The sequence below is a fragment of the Onychomys torridus genome, chromosome 2 (assembly GCF_903995425.1).
Source record: "Onychomys torridus chromosome 2, mOncTor1.1, whole genome shotgun sequence".
Lineage (NCBI taxonomy): Eukaryota > Metazoa > Chordata > Mammalia > Rodentia > Cricetidae > Onychomys > Onychomys torridus.
The window spans coordinates 98574342-98588324 of record NC_050444.1 but is presented as its reverse complement, the minus strand read 5'-3'; the positions used below and the strand labels follow the sequence as shown (position 1 = coordinate 98588324).

At 38.6% G+C, this 13983-nt stretch overlaps 1 pseudogene; it reads right to left on the bottom strand.

Annotated features, from left to right (window-relative positions):
• Positions 1–5792: 5792 nt before the first annotated feature.
• Positions 5793–13574, bottom strand: LOC118577909 (annotated as a pseudogene).
• Between the last annotated feature and the right edge of the window lie 409 nt (positions 13575–13983).

Genomic DNA, 13983 nt, shown 5'->3' with positions numbered 1-13983 from the left:
TTCCCTTATGTAGTTTGAGATAGTGCAGTTCTTATTATGTCAACTGTCGCATGGCTCTAGAATGGGTACAGAGACATACAACCAAGGCCGAGTCCTCTACTCAGAATGAAAGTCTGAATGGAGAGTCATGGGAGAAATCCCAATAAGGCTGTCGTCTCCTCTGTGGTTTAGGGAGAAATAATTGCCTGATGAGTGAGGTCCTATTCATAAATACAGAGATGCCCTAAAAAGGGGACAAGAATATCAACTGGCTGCCTCAGAAGTTGCATGGTCACTGCTATATAAAAAGGGGGTCAAGCTGTTTACTTAGTAACAATTTGCTCATGCAAGAAAGGATGAGCTAAAGATATGTCTTGGTGTTTATTACTGTTGGCAAGATATAAGGGAAAAAATTCCAAGGTAAATCTGTGCTAAAGAACCCTTCTGGCAACCAAACACTTGCATGGAATGAGTCTGATAGTGAGGAGAGAAATAAATAATAAGATAAAAATGACAGTAAAGAACTCAAGAAAGTGGTGTTTTCTACACGGTTCACCAGGGCAGATAATGCTATGTTCACTCACAAGTTAGGGGTCAGTCTATCAATGTCCTCAGACTGTGATAGTGGCTTTGGTGAGTCCCATGAGAAAACATGAATTTTGTAAAGTAAGAAAGGATTTGGCAGACATAAATAACTTAGACCAGCATGTGAACCAGTTCCCAAAAGGGGGAGGCTACAGTTGAGATGTAAAATATATAAATTAATTAATTTTTAAAAATACAAAACAAGTTGGAAAATATACAAAAAAAGAGAAAGCCAAGATGTATGTATTTATGTATGTATGTATGTATGTATGTATGTATGTATGTATGTATAGATAGATAGATAGATAGATAGATAGATAGAGATACTTGGAGGCATCTGTGGATACATTTTTCCTAGGGGAAAAACTAATAGATGACCAAATTCAGTGCTGGCTAATCTTTGGAAGGTCTTCAGTCCAGACTAGCAGTTCACTATAGGGAAAAATTTTTATAAAAACAGGGAAGTAAATATGATTACTACTGTACTTCCTGCTATAGAGGAAGGAGGTCTCCAGGGATGGAAACAACCCCAGGCCCTTCTCTAATAATGTAGCAAGAGACACCTGCCTGAGAAGACCATGCAGGGTGACCAAACACCCAATGTTGGATCACAAATTTCCTGTTCTTCTATTAAAGTTAATATCTGGGCCTGAGTGGATGCTACATCAGATACACCTCACTGCTCATGCCCTGCAGGAGTATCAAAGGTAATAAAAATCAGTTGGGAAATATAGATATACACAGATAAAAGGGATTAAGTTTAAGGAGTGGGCAGCTGCATCCTCTGTACAAATGCCATGGAATGAAACAGCTACATAATACTGCAAATGAGCAAAATCTTTTTATGCTTTACTAGACCTTGCTAACAATTTGTTGTCTTCTCAATGTGAACCTTTGGGATCATGTGACATTTGCTCAGAATGGATGGCAATGAACTTTCAGAGTGCTTCGCCAAGGTTATATCGATAACTACATAACTTCCTAATTCATATGGATGGTTAGTCCGGACTACATTGTTGCCCTGCTCATCCTCTGTAAAAAGGTTTTTTTTTGGGGGGGGTAGGTAGATTACATAATGCTAACTCTTAAGATTTTACAGATTTAGAGACTCATTTGAGAAACACAGGAGTACACCTAAGAAATAAAGGTAAAACAATTAGTTCTCTGAATGTCAATAAGGCTGTCATGTAAATGTGAATGTAAAAACAGATGCTTCCCTAAGCCATAAGTGTGGGGAGCTGAGGAAGCCCTGAGCCTGAGGTGTGAGGAGGGAATGGAGGTCTGAGTGAAAATGTGTTGTTTTTGTGGACACAGCCATGTCACAGATAATAATGTCTCAATTCCATGGAAACTGACAAAGTCTTCCTCCTGGAGAGGCTCAGAGGAATAATAAAACCTTCTTCTAGTCTAAGTGTGAATGATTACAAATGATTGATAAATGTGTGCAAAAACTAGCATCTGCAACTTACTCCTCACAGATGACTGCAACCTCAGGCTGCTTCCATACAGGGGGCTTATTTTGAGACTGACTACCTCTGCTCCCTGTGCTGTACATAACAAACACACTGAGGATTCTGGTTCTGTATAACAGGTGCTCCATCAGAGACAGCACAGCCTACCTGATCAATTCTCTTTGTCTCTCTGTGTCTCTGTCTCTCTTTCGTCTCTCTCTCTCTCTCTCTCTCTCTCTCTCTGTCTGATTCTCTCTCTCTGTCTCTCTCTCTCTGTTGCTCTCTCTGTCTGTCTCTCTGTCTCTGTCTCTGTCTCTGTCTTTCTCTCTCTATGTACCTGTTTGTCTTTTCTTCATCCCTGTGCGGCCCCTAGTCAAGTCTGTAGGACCAGTAAAACATCCTAGTGTCAATGATGGAGTTGTTGCCTGGGGAGCCCTAGAGGCCCTTAAAACAAGGAATGCCATAGCATTGTTGTTTGTTGCATTCCAGAATCAAATGATAAGGACCTGTTGTTGAAGTCCTCATGTGATTTGGTTACATGGCTTGAAAAAAAATAGCTATAGGACAAAGCTGGAAGTGTCCTCTTACTGTGGTCTAGCTCCCATAGCACCAAGGAGTTGCCAAGGTTGCTGGAGAGAATTATGGCCCCCAAATCCTCCTCAGCTCTGACTCCTGCATGCTTTGTGATAAAAGTGCCAGGCAATGTGTGCCAGCTAGTGCAATAATGGCACAAGTGGGTATAGATGGAACCAACTTTCTGATTGGACTTAAGAGCTGCTCCACAGCTGGAAATTCACAGTGGCTAGTGTTAACTTGTTCACAGCATGTAGCCAGGGAAGTCATAGACCCCGATGAAAAATACTAGTATTGCTTTGGTAAACAAATATGATACTTCCTGGGTAATGTCCTTCACAAGATTTGTGTTTATAGCTGTGGGTTATTAATGATGTTGGTGTTCACTTGGATATTATTCTCTTTCTCATTTTATGCCTTTCCTCATAGTAAAAGAAATGCCATTGAGACTCACCACCAGGCATGCTCTGGGAATAAAGAGATAGAGAAAAAGACACTAAGGTTCAGTACTCTACTAGAATTAAAGGACCATATTAAGATTTCTATTCCACACCTTCAAGGCCCAGGTTCCATTACAGAACTGGGAATAGAAAGAACCTAAGAGCCAGAGGAAGGGATGGAATGTTGTATGGAACTTTCCTGCCAGATTAAAACCATCTACCTTGGAGGGAAGCTCATTAACACACAGGATATTAAAAAGGAGCTAAAATAACAGCATGTTTTAAGGAAAATAAAACGGTCCATCCTGCAAGGAAACTTGATACAGTCAACACAATAGCTTCAAGGAGTCCCTGAAACTAATCAAATTCACTAGGCTCCCCACTCCCCAAGCACATATAAGATGTAACAACTGCTGAGAGACACTCTCGGATGAGCTGAGCTGTCTAGAAGAGGCTCAGGCCAGCCAAGAAGCTGGAAAGAAACTAGATCAACTGCCTAAAAGAAGCAGAGACCAGCTAAACTGCCTGAAAAGAGACTCAGAGCTACTGACCCACCTGGAAAGGAGACTCTAACCTGTTGAGCTGCCTGCAGGCTGTGCACTGGGTTCCAGGTTTCTAGCTTTCATGCATTGCTACTCATTTTGGGGTGGACTTTGGTGATTCAGATGTCTTTGAATCCTTTCTGCTCCTGTAAGTGGCGTCTCACCTATATTCCTGTAACTAATCCCTATATAACTCCTTGGCTCATGAAGTTGGAGTGTGGTAGTATCCTTACTTCAGTGTTGGCAGTTTCCTATCTAGGATGAGAAAAAACTTCTTCATGTCTCCCCAGGAATAGTGTCATCCGACAGTGCAAAAACATGTTTTAAATTCTTTTGGGTATACCTTGAATAGGAGTACTTGACTTAAATTTTATATATATATATATATATATATATATATATATATATATATATATATCCTAGCATCAATTTGTTTCAAAGTGATTATATCATTTTGCATGCTCTCCAAAAAGGAAAGTTTTTCTTCTTTTCAACTCAACTTTCCCATATTTGGCATAATCAGTGTTTGCTTGAGTGATACTAATTGCTGTGTAGTGTGAATACTGTACTTTCCTAATAATGATTAGGGATATATGTCATTTGTACAATTTTGGTGGGGGGGGGTAGTAGGACATTCTTATAACTTCTTTGTCATTTTCTCCTGATTGAATTTTAAACTTACATTTTCATTTTCTTTGGGTTTTATAAGCTTTGTGTCACTAAAGGCAGACATCCACTGTCAGGTGGAAGATGAACAGTGACCAGCCTTCTAGAGCTGCTTGCTTCTTGAGTTCTCATGAATGTGTAGACACATCTCTTCTACAGAACTCGTGGTTTCATCCTTTCCTTTGAATCTTACTGTTCTTTTGGAAGATGAATGTATGCAATGATGTATGAGCAATGCTCATCTCCATGCTTACATGTGCCTCTTCATGCTTGTATAGGTGCCTGATGTTCCTGCCAAGGACTGAGTCTCATGTTCCCTGTCCTGCTCAGAACATTGCCTTTTTGGTAATCATTCTTTTCATTTCCACTGCATTATCTTTCTAAGCAAACATGCTACAACTTCTCTCCTTAAAGCAACAAACATCAAAAGCAAGGCATAAAAGTTCTTCTCTTTAAAACCAGTTTGGTTCTGTGCTCCCTCAAAATCAGCATCCTAGAAGAATATCCCTGTTTTATTAGATGCTGCTGCTGCTGCTGATGGGAGTTTTGGGGGGGGCATGTGTGCAGGCTAGAGGCTGACATGGGATGCCTTCCATACTTCTTTTCACCTAATTTTTCCATCCTAGGTCCCCTGTTGATCTGGATCTTAGTAGACTGGCTAGGCTGGCAGGTCAGCAAGTGCTAGGGATCCTTACTGCACCAGGAGAATGATGCCATCTCTGTTTATATAGGTGCTGGGGATCCAAACCAAGAGTTAATTCTCAACTCTGGCCTAGTCAAGGTATTGAAGGTATTTGACTCTACTGGCACCCAGTTTGAAAAGATCTTTTTAGACTGTGTGAGTTGAATTTCCTTTGTGATTTCATGTACCTTTCCTTCTGGTCTCTCCTTCTTAACATTTTACTTTGACTATTGTAGTGATCTTATTGAAATAAAAAATATTTTAGACAAGATGTCTCTGTGTAGTCCAGTTTGGCTTTAAACTCATAATGTGATTTATTGGAATTATTTACAGGATACGTTCCTCCTAATCCAACAATAGCTGACTATAAATAGAAAGGCCAAGTATCCAGAACTTGCACAGTCCACAAGGCTGGATGTCTCAGCTGATCTTCAATAGATGCTGGAATCCCGAAGAAGTGGGAAAGGAGCTCTAATGCCAGTGAAGGAATGTACTTGCTTGCAAGCTGAGAACAAGCAGGCAGGCACAAAACAAAAGCTTTCTTCTTCCATGTCATTATATAGGCCTCCAGCAGAAGGTGTGGCCCAGATTAAAAGTGTGTCTTCCTGCCTGAAGATCTGGATTAAAGGCATGTGTCTTTCTAACTCAGAAATCCAGATTAGAAGTAGCTCTTTCTACTTCAAATTAACAAAAATATTCCTCTCACGTGTGCTCTCCATTTTGGGGTATTAGTTCCAGATGCAGTTAAGTTAACAACCAAGAATATCCAACATGGATATTGTTAAATGAAACTAAGCAAAATGAAAATTGTTTATTATAAGGATCAAATAAGGAAAAGTAGAATCGTGTATAAGAGAAATGATCAACATGTCAGTCACCATTCACTCTGCATTTCATATTTTTCCTGGCAGCTTTGAAAGAACACAGTGTTGCTTGGCTCATGGCAAATGTCTGAAAAAGGATGAAACTTAGTGCTTTCTCCTAGGAATTGCAACATTGAATTTTTCTCCTCCCTCAAGAGTGAACGAACTCATCAGCAGATCCACAACGCTGAAATAACTCAGGAACACACCATGCCTGGTAAACACCAGATGCTTGATTCAGAAAACTAGAAAGAGCAAATGGTCCTGCCACTTCCTGGTGATTTTTGCACGTTAAGTGCCTCATGAGCATCTTCCCACAGAGACTCCTACTGCTAACGCTCTGCTCTTCTTGATGCCACTTTTTACCACATCATCTGTCAGACCAGTGAGCAACTGACATATTCTATCAATTGATTTAAGGCACTGTTGGCAGTATGAAATATTTCAGATCTGTCAACACTGGAGATTCCTCCCTTCATAAAGTATATGGCCTGGAGTGGGCAGTTACAACAATAACCTTTAAATGTTGGAATGTTAAATCTTGGTTTAAGAGATGCCCAGATTCAGCTAAGCCATGCAGCAAGAGAAGTCAGGTGCTGAACCTCTTTATACCTGTTTCCCACACATCTGTCCCGCTCCATGGTATTCCTTCAGTTTTCCATTACACATTGCCTTCTAAAGTGACTTCTTCCATAGGTTGGTGGATGGTAGCTGTCAGCTGTTCTTCATTACTGAAGACCTTCTTCTCATAGCACTTATCACCACTTTAGATAATTTTTTAATGTTTTTATTCCCCTTTACTTAAAGGGCAGCTTTGTGCAAGTGGGGTGCTTTTTGATAGTAGTTGAATCTCCAAGTTTAAGAGCATTCACAAATACAACTGATGAGTCAAATTTTGAGGAATAATGGAGTTGAATAAACCACATATTTTGGCATTAGCTCCACCTTGTGTGGCACATATCCACATTTTAGGTGAGAAATCAAGGTTTGTGGGTCTTAGTAAGTATTGGAGCTGTTTCAAGCACAACTGATTCCAGTTTTTTGTTGTTGTTGTTATTGTTAAATTTTGACTTTTAGTTCTAGCTGATGCACATTATCTGTCACTGAGGAAGACTCTTGGGATCACCATGGGCCTATATATAGGTACTGACCAGCATGATGTCTGCAAGTCAGGAACTCAGGCACTATTGAATTCTCTACTTTTTTGCCAGATGACTTCTCTTTACTTTTATTTTACTGTTTACTATAAACTGTTCCAAATTATGTTTGAAATTAAAATGTTTAAAATCATGTTAACAAATTAACACTGACTTGCATACACGAGAAGATTCTCTTGTATAAATACTCATGGCATGTACAGAAGGCTAGCTAGAGTCAGTTCTGGCACAAAGAGCCTTGTCACTTGTAGTCATGAGAAAGCGTCTAGAAGTCTGCTACACAGATGAAATGTAATACTGACTGCCTACACAAAAGAAAACAGTGGAAAGATGGAATAGAGTAATACTCTGAACATAATATTGAAACACAAAGTGGTTTTTAACAGACAAGATGGTGGGGAACAAATGAGTATTTAATATGTACTACTAGGGGCAATGGGAATTGGATACCATGTGGACCATGATGTTGATAACATTTATATCTGCTGTAAGTTCTAAGTGTGAACTCAATCACCAGTCAGTGGTGCTGAGGAATGGAAATCTTCCAAATCAGCGGCTTCAACAAAGAGCAGCAGAAGAAAGTAAAACATGAATGCAAAAGAGAGGTGGTAGATAAATGAGTTGATGGGTGTTCTTGGGTTGAAATGGATAGGTTTGGAAAGGATGAACAACATAAAAACAAACATGTACTGATGCAAATGTGTTTTCCTGATTATGAAAACATAACACTTGTTAATCATCTATAAACAGAATAGGCACAGTATATGTGGTTTGGATAATAACAGCCCCCCATAGACCCATAAGGAGTGACATTATTAGGACCTATGACCTTGCTGGAGTATGTATGGCTTTGTTGAAAAAGGTGTGGCTTTGTTGGAAGAGATGTCTCTAGGAGGTGGGTTCTAAGATCTCAGATGCTCAAGCTAGGCCCAGTGGGTCAATCTCTTCCTGTTGCCTGTGGATCCAGATGTAGAAATCTCACCCATCTCTCCAGCACCATGTCTGCTTGCATGCCACCCTACTTCCTGTCATGACAATAATGGATTAAACTTCTGAACTTCACGCCAGTGCCATTTAAATGTTTTCCTTTATAAAAGTTGCCATGGTCATGGTGTCTCTTCACAGCAATAGAAATCCTTACTAAGATAGTATATATTAATAAAAATTAATAATTAGTAATACCTAACTGTGAATGCTGTGTGATAAATAATGACTGCCCTGTAAGAAATGCTCACTGGTACATTAGTGCCATGAACAACATGGAATGACCAACTACTTTATTATTGGATTTAAAACTTGCTTCACAGAATAAAACCTATAACCCACACTGTTATCAATCCAAGAATCTATAGCTAGCTGATTAATATTGGAACAAATATACACTTGTAAAATTAAAATGTCAAGTGTGACCATCCAGAAGTACAATTTGACAACATTTGCCAGGCAAGCTCTCACCCTTCCATACATCACTGTGTGTGCACAGCCTGTATATTTGTGTATGTATAATCTTAGACATATGCTGGGGATGCTGTGAATGTGCTGCTCTGATTGATTGATTGATAAATAAAATGCTGATTGGCCAGTAGTCAGGCAGGAAGTATAGTGTAGGTAGGATAAGGAAAGAGAATTCTGGGAAGTGGAAGGCTGAGTTAGGAGATGCTGCCAGCTGGTGCCATGAGAAGCAAGATTAAAGTACTGTTAAGCCACAAGCCACATGACAACATATAGATTAATAGAAATGGGTTAATTTAAGATATAAGAACTAGGTAGCAAGAAACCTGACACAGCCATACAGTTTATAAGTAATATAAGTCTCTGTGTGTTTACTTGGGTCTGAGCAGCTGCAGGAACTGGGTGGACACAGGAAAACTTCAGCTACAGACATATGTTTGATATATTGTATCTTGTATGATACACGTTATGAAAATATGAAAGTAAAAGTAAAAAATGGGCTTTTACTTCAACACTTCCTGTTCTTTAAGATATAATTTTAGGAAGACAACTTTTATTTGTAAGTGTTATTTGCAAGTGTTCTTTTTCTCAATCTCTTGCTTCCATTTAACTCTTGGTCACTCTTCCAGTGCCAACCATTTGTAGACAGGATGACATTGGGATGGAAGGATGACATTGGGATGGAAGTGTCATCAGAAGACCTACTCCTTCCTTTACTAGCCATGGAGCTGTGGGCAATTGTTAGATAATCAAACTTGGGAGATCAGGAGAATCACAGCTCCCTAAGAAAGGGTACTGGGTTCCTGTCAACACCATAGATGGGGAAGGGACAATTACGTTCTCCTGAGGATACCAGGGTACACAGCCTATGAGAGATTTTATAGCTTTTGTCAGGAGAAGGAAGCTTATGGGTTATCATCCTTGTTTGCTTCTCTCTTGCTACCATGAACACCATGACCAAAACAAAAACAAAAACTTGGGTAAGAAAGGGTTTATTTCCTCTAACAACACCTAGGTCACAATCTACTACTGAGGGAAGTCAGAGCAGGAACTCAGTGTGGCAGCCTGGCGGCTGAAACTGAGGTAGAGACCATGGATCACTGCTTGCTGGCTTGTTTTCCATGGCTTGCTCCTCTTGCTTTCAAATACAACTTAGGACCATCTGTCTAGGGAGAGCAAGCACCATGCACAGTAGGCAGGCCTCTCCCATATCAATAATCATGAGGAAGATGCCCCATAGACATGCCCAAAGACTAATCTAATGGAGGCTGTTCCTTAACTGATGCTCCCTCCTCCCAGGTGACACCAGTTTGTGTGAAGTTGACAAAGAGTAACCGGCACATTCATGTTTTGTAGGTATGCTGGCGACCATCAGTGCATCCATGCAGATAAGCACCTCTCCTTATATTAATCTATAGAAGCTTGAAATGACACTTCTTTTTTGTTGTTGTGAGATAAGGTTTCACACCATAGCCTAAACTGGCCTCAAACTTGTGGCAATCCCCCTGCTTCAGCTTTCTAAGAGCTGAGAACACATGCATGAGTTACTACTATTCCTGGCTGAGACCTAGATATTTTTTCAGGTAGTATTACCAAAGTTAGTATGCTCTAAAGGTTAATAGGCAGTTTTATTTTAGCATTATATACCTGGCATTTTTGTTTTGATAACTGTTAGCTAACCAGGGTTACTAAGTACTTGTGGTGTACTTTTTTTTAGATTTATTTTTTATGTGCATGGGCACTTACATGTATGTCTGTGTACCACATATGTGCAGTGCTTGTGGAAGCCAGAAAGCAGCTTAGATCCTCTGGAACTGGAGTTACAGCCAGACGTAAGCAGCAATGTGAATGCTGGAAACTGAGCCTGGGTCCTCTGCAAGAGCAGCCAGTGCTTTTAACACTGAGCCATCTCTCCATTCCCACTACTGGAAACTGGTAGAGGTGTGCTGTATGTGTAAAATTTGTTCCCTATCTTTAAAACTTTTTAATTGTAAAGAAGAATAATCTAAGATACCTTGGCAACTTTAAATATTAATTTTATGTTGAAAAAGTATTTGGGACACATTCAAATAATAAATTGTGTTCCTTGATATGCTACAATAACTGTGTAATTAAATATGTAGTCTGATAAATATGGATTAATATAATATTAAAGTCAGTTCTAATATTTCTTTTTACTTCTTGGGAATGTAGCTATTAAAACATTCTGTTTCACATCTAACCCTTACTATTCTCTGTCAAACAGAGCTACTCTGAGCCAACTACCCAAAGTGGTTTTCTCTTTGGAGCAGCAGGGTAGCCATACTTGGGAGCTTGTGTGAACTAAAGAATGTGAGGTTTCCTTAGATAAAAATTCTCTTGTATCGTGCTTCTCAAGTATTTTGTGTGTGCATTAATTGTTGAGAAGAACTGTTGTAAGGATTGTAAAACACTTAATAGCTACACTGAAGAGGACAGAGCATCATGGGAAAAATATACCCAGAGAATTCATTGGATAAAAAGGTTTCTATGTTGTAATTTTTACCTGGAACATGAAGCCAACATTTCTTTTATCCCTGATCTAAATGCCATAGATGCATTATCTTATTGTATAAGGTATTAGATCTGGATATACCATAAAAAATACATTGGAATAAATATAAAATCCATATTAACAGAATGTTTGTCAAAATCTTTGAAGCTATTGATCATATTCAATATATTGATCGATATCTATAATATAATTAAAAAGCAAAGTTGTAACTAAGAGAATAGAAGGTGATTATTAGGTAAAATGTGAGGAGGGTGGATGTGCCTTAGCAGCAGGATTAAAAAGTCAAGTTCTGTTTTTACAGAAATATTCTTAAGAATAGCTTTGTAGGATGTTTACCAGGGATCAATGTCATATAAAATACCCCACACAAGTCGTCATGGAATAGAGCACAAGGATAGGTGATAATTGTTAGAGTTTCCTTCAATCTTCGATAAAACATTGGATGAAAACCAGAATTCAAGTATGAAGTTCATGTCATTTGGAAAAGAGAACCAGGTGATACAAGAATTCCAGAGGAGGGCAGCAAAGCTAAGAAGACAGTGGAATAGACTCAGCGGAAAGAAGAGAACCACACTGAACAAACCATGTTCTGAATCTTTTCTGTGTCAGGGCATCCCTATTGTTATTTGACTTGCTAGAATGAGCAAAAGTGGTATTACACATAATTACATGCTTCTCTTGGTATTTATTTTCATTTTAAGTGTTCATTGCAAGGCATAGGGAAGTGGTGTTTGACCTCACTGAGAAGTAATACTTGGCTTCAAATGCTTGTACCTGGGCATTTACTTTATAAATTAAAGTAGATTGCTAGTTCCATCCATAATTGTGTTGTTGTTTGTTTATATTTCATCAAGGAGTGGCATGAAGTTATGGCTGGCAAACCAAAATGTGTGTGTATTGGAATAGACTCAAGAGAAGGCATGATAGTCAGGGATAATTTTATACTGGTAAATTGAAAAGGTTTAAGAATAATTGGGCTTTATAAATATTTAATCTACATTCTAATTTATGACAACAGACTTGTTGGGGTGTGGAGCAAAAGTGAGGGCAAGAGAAAAGTAAGGGGGGCATTTAACTCGTTCTCTGTTCAGCCAGGAAGCATGATAGCTTGAACAGTGTGGCATGCTTTCTGTAGAGTTAACTCACATGCTTATTTTGAGTAAAAGGTTGTTTGCCTTCTAATTTGCCTTACAATTTCTAATTAGAAGATCCTTCAACTAGTAAATGAGTATATCCTTTAGATGATGTTTCTCTGCTACTATCAAACCATAAATCCTATGCTGTAGATCTGTAAAAAAAAAAAAGGGTGGAATAAATCTGAACATCTTAACATAATATAAACTCATCAGTGTATCTACATATATACATATTTCATAATATATTTACTTATATGTCCATACTTTGCAGTTACTTAGTATAATCATTTAAGTTTAAACATTTGAATGCAAGTGTATTTGTTTGATTGTGGTTGGTTTGTTGGTTGGTTTGTTTTCTTTTGACTAGCTGAAGATTCAGTCAACAATCTACTCATTCATAAGGGGGAAAATGTTTAAAAAGAAAAAAAGACAACAGAGAATCTGGTGTGAATTTGACCTGATTTGAATAGATGTGAATTGCATCTGATCTCACCAGGCATGCAGTTGATCCTTAAATTCCAAATTCATGCTCCACAGTTTTCTTTCTGTTTGCTTACTGGTATGAGCTATCTACGAAGGCCTCCACTCGGGATACTTTCAGTCCTCTGCTTCTTCTCCAACCCCTTCTTTCAACCTGAGCAAGCTTTGTCCCTCTTTTTGAAATGCTTCTGTGTGTTTTTTAAAGCTAGTGTCAAATACCACTCCTTCCACTATGTGCCACAGCCCAAAGTTTCTGAAAATTTGAATTGACCTGCATATTTATTTGTCTCTATGCTTCTAGATCATGTATATGGTCCTTGCATCAGGAAGCCTAGTTTGAAAAATTTTAAAGTCTTTGGTAGAAATGTATATTCTTTATGTCTATTTAATCTATGTGCCTAATAGAATTTTTAACAAAAAATCTCAAACACATGAGAAACCATATTTTTTTTTAAAGTGGGTGATGTGAAGATCTATTTTTGTGAATTTCCATACACCTAGTGTATGAAGAAAAGTGAGAACCAGAGCAGCCAAGGAGACAAACATATGAGGTGTCTGTGTTAGAGGAACCTGAGATCAGGTTTGAGCCTTGTTTTTCTCAAGCACAAAATGAAAACATGCAGCCTGCATGTAAGGTCATAAAGCCAGCCCAAGACATGACAGTGCTGAAGGCAGTGACTGGCCACCTACTGGAGCTGGCTGTTGATAGGTTGAACTCCCACCTAAGCTAGATTTTGCTAAGAAGCAGAAACCTAAAGTGTTTCTCAGAAGCCCTTAACAGCTGGCTGAACACCGCTAACTGCAACTGTCAGCACCTCATCTGTCTGAAGAAGTCCCCAGCTGATCACCTGGCTGTTCCAGCTTTTGCACAGCCTCCCCCTACTATATACTCATTCAAAGCTAACAAGATTTGCCAGAGCTGCTGTTCTCTACTATGGGAGGCGCCTCTGCAATTTTTAGTAAGTCGTTCCTTCTCTCCATGGAGAGTGGCTGTGTCCAGCGATTTCTTGCTTGCTGCACCTCTGTACACTGCATAGCGATTGTGAAGACCAGAAAGAAATGATAACAAGTACTTTACTGAGGTTGAGTATGTAAAAATAACATGCCCTGCATAGCCAATGTTCCTGTTGAGAATGTTATTTTTTCTTGTTTATTACAGTTTTTATTATTTTATTATATTTTTAAATATAAATATATTTTGATCATATTCTTCAATATACTGAACTCATCTTCAAAAGATAAAAATCTAGAAATACATTTGAATTTAAGGTTCTCTTAATCTAGTGAGGAAGAAAATGCTACAGTATTGGGGTATTAGATTGCTATTACCTGATCTGTAAGTTATAGCTTTTTATTACTTGATGAAATAAATATAGAGCCTTACGACAATGTATTAGATTAAAATTCATTGGGAAATATCAGAGCAAATTTCACTTAAGCACAA